The sequence below is a fragment of the Corvus moneduloides genome, chromosome Z, assembly GCF_009650955.1.
Source record: "Corvus moneduloides isolate bCorMon1 chromosome Z, bCorMon1.pri, whole genome shotgun sequence".
In the NCBI taxonomy this organism is placed as follows: Eukaryota; Metazoa; Chordata; class Aves; order Passeriformes; family Corvidae; genus Corvus; species Corvus moneduloides.
In genome coordinates, this window is record NC_045511.1 from 47,327,640 (window position 1) to 47,334,687 (window position 7,048).

General features: G+C 37.0%; 1 long non-coding RNA gene across 1 annotated transcript; it reads right to left on the bottom strand.

Moving 5' to 3' along the window:
* Positions 1 to 833: 833 nt before the first annotated feature.
* On the bottom strand, positions 834 to 3,170 carry LOC116438461. Its single transcript, XR_004237759.1, has 3 exons — positions 3,014 to 3,170; positions 2,340 to 2,419; positions 834 to 1,232 (listed from the first exon to the last, which is right to left on the bottom strand). It is a non-coding gene; the product is annotated as an uncharacterized LOC116438461 (long non-coding RNA).
* Positions 3,171 to 7,048: the final 3,878 nt, after the last annotated feature.

The following is a 7,048-nucleotide window of genomic DNA, read 5'->3' on the forward strand; positions in this document are numbered from 1 at the left end:
GCTGTGGAAAAGAAGACGTACAGGTTAGCAAGGACTGGCAGAAAAGATGCTGCCCAGAAACCATATGCTCTTCAAGCATCCTCAGGACACTGGCATGGCTCCTGGAATAACATGTCCGAGCAAAATAAATTCATAGCCAAAAATTAAACCCAAGAAACATATGCAATTGCTCTTACTATTTGTGCTCAAGAAGATGGTCAATATTGATTTCTTGAATAGATCTCCTTGCACGTGGAATTACTTCTCAGCGCTACTGTTGTCCTCCCAAACTTTCATTCTCTAATTTTGCATGCAAATCAGAAATCAAAAGCCTACTGCAAGCCCTGAAGGCTCACTCTGACTGCAGGTATGCTCAACACCCACCTTGGAGATGGGGTTCCGATGAGGTTCTCTCATTGTAGCATTTTCTCAAGAAGTTCTGATCTTTCATGATTTTTAACCTAAACACTGCAATAGTCTAGTACCTAACCAAGCCCTAACAAACTAGACGGCATTCAACATAGCCTAGAAAAAATGTGTCATCTCCATCTAGATTAAACAGATATTAAACAATATATTTTTCAGAACTAATCAGCTAGCAAATGAAAATACTGGAGTATTTAAATGCTGATGTTCTTGAAATAGTTTTTCACTAAACTGAGGTGTAAGCCCAGCCATTAACCAAGTAAACATAGTCACTCACTCACTTCCCCATGATGACCTCTAACCTGTTATTGAAAAAACTGAGCTTCATACCAGCATTCTGCATGGAGCATTGTAATTTCTATGCAGGTCTTCACCCTTCATTGTGTCCCAAGTTCTCCAAAAATGAAATGAATGGTCAGTCACCTGAACAGGTTTAACTGATTTATTAAACAGAACACAAATGACAACTGGAAGCGGGGACCCAGGATAGGCTCAGGACCCCAGTGACAAAGCAGAAAGGTTCAGCACTCTCGAGAGGCTGGGCGCTCCTTGTACGCAAAGGTAATGAGAGGGGGATGTGGGGCGAAACCCCGCAAGAGTTCTTATAGCCTCTGGTTCACCATGATTGGTTCATTTTTCAATCCACTTTCCCTTTGGTCCTTTTAGGGTCTTATTTGGCTCATTTCGGGAAGTATTCCTGTCCATCATTTCCTCCATTCTCCTTCCCATTGGTTCTTTGAGCCCACCAACCATGTCCCAGGATGTTAGGGCGATGTAAGACACCTCACAGGCTATTGGCATCTAGTGATTACATGGGAGTGTTTCACCTGTACAGTTTGAGCACCGATATTAATTAACTTTAACTCTTACAAAATCCAGCCCCAGCATAACCAATTAACAATATAACATTTAACAACTGCGAACGTGTTTGTAACAATTTTGTCTCAGTCTGCAATATAGTTACCTGTCATGTATCCACCCTACTCCATACCTGCTGTTTGGATCACACTTCCTTCAAACCTGTGCGTGAGTGTGCAGCAGTGAGAGAAAGACTAAATCATATAAGTGGCCTTGCTCACTCTGTGTTTATAAAGAAACATAAGGGAGTCTTCTGCCTCCTAATCCTGGTGGTTCAGACCACTTGTCCATTTGCTGACAGATTTTTTCAAGGTGACTTGTTCTGAGTGTATAAGGATTTTTGCCTGTATAAACCTGGGCAATACTTTTTATCTTGGCCATAAAAGCCTGTACCATTCACCGACATAACAGACCTATGATGCACATAGCCACAAACCCAACATCTTTTGCATATTAACTTCAGTTATGTTATTATATACTATTTTGAGAGTAAAAAAAAAAGATTACTTAGAAATTGTGTAAAAATTTGGGGGTTTAAAAAATAGCAGAGTATTTCTCAAAATTCTTAATCTTACTTGCAATTTTTCCTAAAGTATTTTTGGAAGCATGGACCCTGACTCTATATCAATGGGGGAAAAGTTAATCAAGAAAGCTCTAGGCTTGAACTCCAGACTCACTCCTTTTTTTTTTTATTTTACTTCACAATATTAAATTATTCCAGTGTATCAGAATGTTTACATTCCTACTTTTCTTTTTTACTTAAAAAATATTTACATGGGTATGTTTCATTCAATCTCCATTTCAGGTGATACTTGGATGTCACGAACATAGCAATACATATTACAAAAGAAGGTGAGTTACAGTGTATTCTTCATTTCCTGTGCCTGGAAATCATGGTACTAACTGGCAGTAGTGATTGTGCTGTTACTGCAATACTTAAGAAAAAGCACCCTTTGGATAAAATCATACTGAATATTTTAGTAATACTGCACAAAACCTGATTCCTTTGGTTTTTTTGCAACCCAAATTCTGTCATTTCTTCAACCCAAATACACAACGGAGGTGTTCATACATACCAAAGCAATGGTCTTTTTGATTCTGTAATATAGAAAACATGAAAAAGAATTTTGGCCTCTGGGATTATTTCTTTTTCTTTCTACAGAAGAAAAGGAGAGAAAAGAATATTATGAAAGCAGCTACTCAGAATTGATCAGAACTTAACCATGAAAGCAAAAGAATGAGGGGAAAACAAATAATTACAATGACTCAGAAATGAAAGGACTTACAGGAATCCTATGTCTGTGCACTGAGATAATATGCCTTTGAAGGTCCAGTGAGTATTTTCTGATAGTCATTAGTACATAAGCAGCTTTAGCTGTAATACAATATATCTGATACTGTCGTAAATATTTTACCTGCATTATCATAATAATTAGTTATTGAGTTATTCATAACACATTAAAGCATAAATAACCTATGAAGATTACTACCATTTTAAGATAAAGCTTTTAAAGGATAAAAGGTGCAAAGACAGGCTCTGAGTTTACTATAATGGCAAAGACAGAGCGCCTACACTGAAAAGCTCCTGCATTTCCAGTGTGAATACATAATAAGGTCTTAATAGTGTGGAATATAGGCTTCAGAACAAGGCTGTAAAATGTTGTGATTAGCAAAAGAAATAACAGCAGAAAACAGGATAATTGACCATAGGAAACAGAGGAAAGAAGAGAAAGCAAGATTAAATACTTACGAGGAATCTATTTCTGGAAGACATGGTCAGAAATTATGGTTGCCCCCATTTCATTTAGAAGAAGCTTAGAAACAGCTAATAAGTGTAAAGTAGGTGTTATGGAAGCATATGATGTGGATTTAAACCATGCTTTTGATCAAAATGATTCAGAGCACTGATGGTGGGAGTCAGAAAGAAGTAAGGTAGACTCAGGTTCTTTTATTTGCTTAAAGGATGAAGTGGTCCTAATTAAATAATCTCCCTTGATTTGTAGTAGTAATGACATTTTCTTCCCCTGGCACTGAAGTGTGTTTTACAGTTTCAGCAGCACTCTGTGTTCAAATCCTATTATTACCTACCAGAATAAACAAGAAGTTTAACATGATTATTTAGGATGTTCCACTTACTTAAAGCAGGATTTGTTGCTACATCTATCAATATGTTCAGCATTTTCTTAGACCATAAGATAGAGTGTGAGCATCTGTTAGCCTTTCTGTAATACTTAGAATGTTGCTTAATGAAAATTATACTCAGCTGGGGAGAAATCCTCTCAGAACAATTTAAAAGGCCTATTTTCTAAATATACTAATCTTGAGAGTTGTAACTTTTGGAAGATTGAGGATAGTGAGCATAACACAAAGAATAATCTTGTACAGATGCTTAAGAAGGAGGAATAAAATGTATATATTGGGAGGAATTCCTCTAGAAAAAAGAATAAAAACTTGTGAAATAAAAAAGAATAAAAAACAGAGGCATAGACTGCCTCTGCCATTCTTAGTTTATAAATGTAATAGAGTGACCACATATTTGTTTAAAACTGAATGCTTAAAACTAGCTGTGTAAAACAGGGTTGGCAAGTCCCACTGAAAAAAATGCTGAAATCTTTTTTAGAATAGAAGGTTGATATCAAGTGAGGCTGCCTCCTGCTTAGTACTGGCCTTCAAACATCCTGTCCTCACTGCCTGTGGTGAGCTGCAATTAAATGAACCCCTGGGAAAGCTGAAGTGTTCCTATTTTGAGATGTTTGGAGAGGCTGGATGGATATTTCTTCTATTTTAAGTGGGTAATGATGTTATAGTCTATCATCAGATGACCTTTTTAATGTGACTACTTCTGCTAATTAGGTCCTGTAACAATGCCCTTTTCTCCTATGGACAGAGTGGCAAGTGTGTGATCACTTCAGGACATGAGACCATCTCAACCCTGTCGCAAGTTTCATGGTTTAATTAGCCAAGCAGCCTAGGGAATAGAAAACCTGTGCAGTGTTCCAGTAGGCTGGGTGAGGGTCAGGGGAAGGAGCAGCTGCCTGTTAACAGTGCTCTGCAAGGTGAGCATGGCCATGATCCTGCATGCTTTCAGCGTATCCAGCGGCCCTTCCCCTCCATTTTAGTGCCGCCACCCTGCCACCCCCTTGATGCCCATCCCAGCGGAGCCCTGCAGGACCAGAAGATTCATAAAGCAGATAGATGGCTAAAAAACCGCTGCTCTATTTTAAAAATGTGATTTCCTCCTAGTGGAACTACATTTCTTGAAAGCAGTAGTCCAAAACTCCTTGAAGTCCCAGTTCTCACTGATTTTTCTGAATACCTCAAGTGAAATTTTTCACTCATTAGCACTCATTAGCTAGTTTACAGCATATCGTAATCATTAGAGGGTTACTCATTGCTAATTCAGCATTTAAGACTTCTGCAATTCATACAGAGTAAGTTTGTCTTACATGCGAAAACTCTCTTGACAGTTTTCCTTATTTGTTAATTTTATGGTGCATACTATAAATTAAGATTTTCCTCTCTTAATGTACAAATGTTATATTATAGGTGTTTACTTTTGAAACAAGAGTTTTTGTGCAATATGGAAAGAGGAGAGGATGTATTAAAAATTTTCTAGTGGATTAGGTTGGCTACTGATAGAAATTTTCCAAAATTCTTTCAAACCTGAAGTCATCAGACGACAGGTGGTAAAGTCAGCTCCTAATTTTACTTTTCTGGTTCGAACTTCTGGGACTGTGGCTCTTTTTTCCATTTCATTCTTACAAACTACGATGCAGAGATAATGTAATGATGCTCACAAAACTGTTCTTTGCTGGAAAGCTGCAGTTTAATGTGATCAGATTAAGTTCAGTACTGAATGCAACTGTACTCAAAGATTGTTTTAGTTGCTATTAGCAATATTGAACATTTTCTCAGACAAGATGCCAGGATAGACAGACTCTAGCATGTGTTGCTACCCTGTTAGGATTCCAAAATATATGTATTAAGACACTTTATATATATGTAATTATTAGGATACTTTATGTATAGGTATTAGGATATCTAAATGAATATATCATAATCCTACTTATAGGATTTTGATACCTTACTAGGACTGTACCTCTGTGTTTAAAATCGCGTGATATTGTCAGCATGGAATGAGAAGTCCGTGAAAGATGATGTGATGCCATGATGTGATCTCATACAAACACTTCCATTAGTTGGGTTATTGTATTAGAAAAAGTAATCCTTACAGCAGCTATTGCAACAACTTTATGCTGTTTATGGTAATTTATGTTCATGCCTACTTTTTTTACACTGCATTTTTACTGGACACTGATCTTCCAAACCTAAATTTTATTCAAAGAGAACTGCAGTTCTGTTTTGCTTTTCTATAATCACTGATTACAAGGTTTCATTAATTTTTATCATGATTATTTTTAAGTTTTATAGAATCATAATATCATATAATGATTTGTGTTGGAAGGGACATTAAAAATAATATAGTTCCAACTCCCCTGTCATAGACAGGGACACCTTTTAGTAGACCAAGTTGCTGAAAGTCCCACCCCATCCATCCTGGCCTTGAACACTGCCAGGGATGGGGCAGCCACAACTCTAGGCAGCAGGTTACAGTGCCTCACCACCCTCACAGTAAAAACTTTTCCTAATATCCAATCTTAGTCTGCCCCCTTTTAGTTGAAGCCATTCCCCCTTGTCCTGTTGCTAGATACTCCTATAAATAGTCTTTATCCATCTGTCTTGTGGGCTCCCTTCGGGTGCTGGAAGGATGCAATTACATCACCCTGAAGCCTTGTCTTTTTGTAATAGCACAATTTCTCCTTCTGTAATAGCACAGGAAACAAACAAACAAACAAAATTTTCTGCCTTTTTACAAAGAGGCTTTTGCTTTTGAAAGGGAGGTAGTTGGCACTCTAAATTAGCTACAGCAGTTTGCAAGTAAAACTGGTAAAAATGGGTGAGATATGAATTGTATCTCCTCAGTGAATAACACCTATGATCTTCAATATACCACAGAAATTCAGACATCTGTTCTGTTAAACTTCTGATCGTTTGAAAATTGGCTTTACGCACAAAACCCCCTCTGACTAGTGTATGTGAGTATATTTAGTGCTACAGTTGTCATCTCTAGTTAGATATAATAGAAACTAACTGTAATATGCTTCAGAGAATCTGGAATTAGGAAGTCAACCCTGTCTTGAAAAGTAGAAATTGCATGTGTCTCTACTACCATGTTCCAGTGGATGTAATTAAACCTTATCAGGTAATTCTGTTGTCTGTGATAGATCGTATTTTGCAAAACTACATGTGTAAAAAAATTGGAATAGCTTTAGATATTATTTAAGTGTCTGAAATCTTTTTGGGCCGTCACCTCAGAAAAACAGTATTAGTTTTGGACCAGGACTTTCAAAACTGAATTTAACAGTTGGTTTTTCATCTTGTCAAGTGAGACCCAATTTTCTGAGATTTCCTGCACAATGTTTTTTGAGGACAGGCTTTAGACATCCTTGAGATTATATTTCCTTTAAAGCCTTAAAACATGGCTTTACCTCTGAAATCCATTCTTTTTAGGTATCTTATTTTGATTTTTTCTACACATCATTCATCAGTCTCAGTCTAAATCTGACTGTGATACTCATATGACATGATTATTGGTATTACCTTGCCTGTTGTTTCTAGAGAGTAGAATGATACCACTTTTCCATTTTTGAAAAGAGAGTCTTTGTTGATATGGATTATCATTCAGTGACAAGGTGATCTTATGGGCATTTTTTTCTGGTTTTCT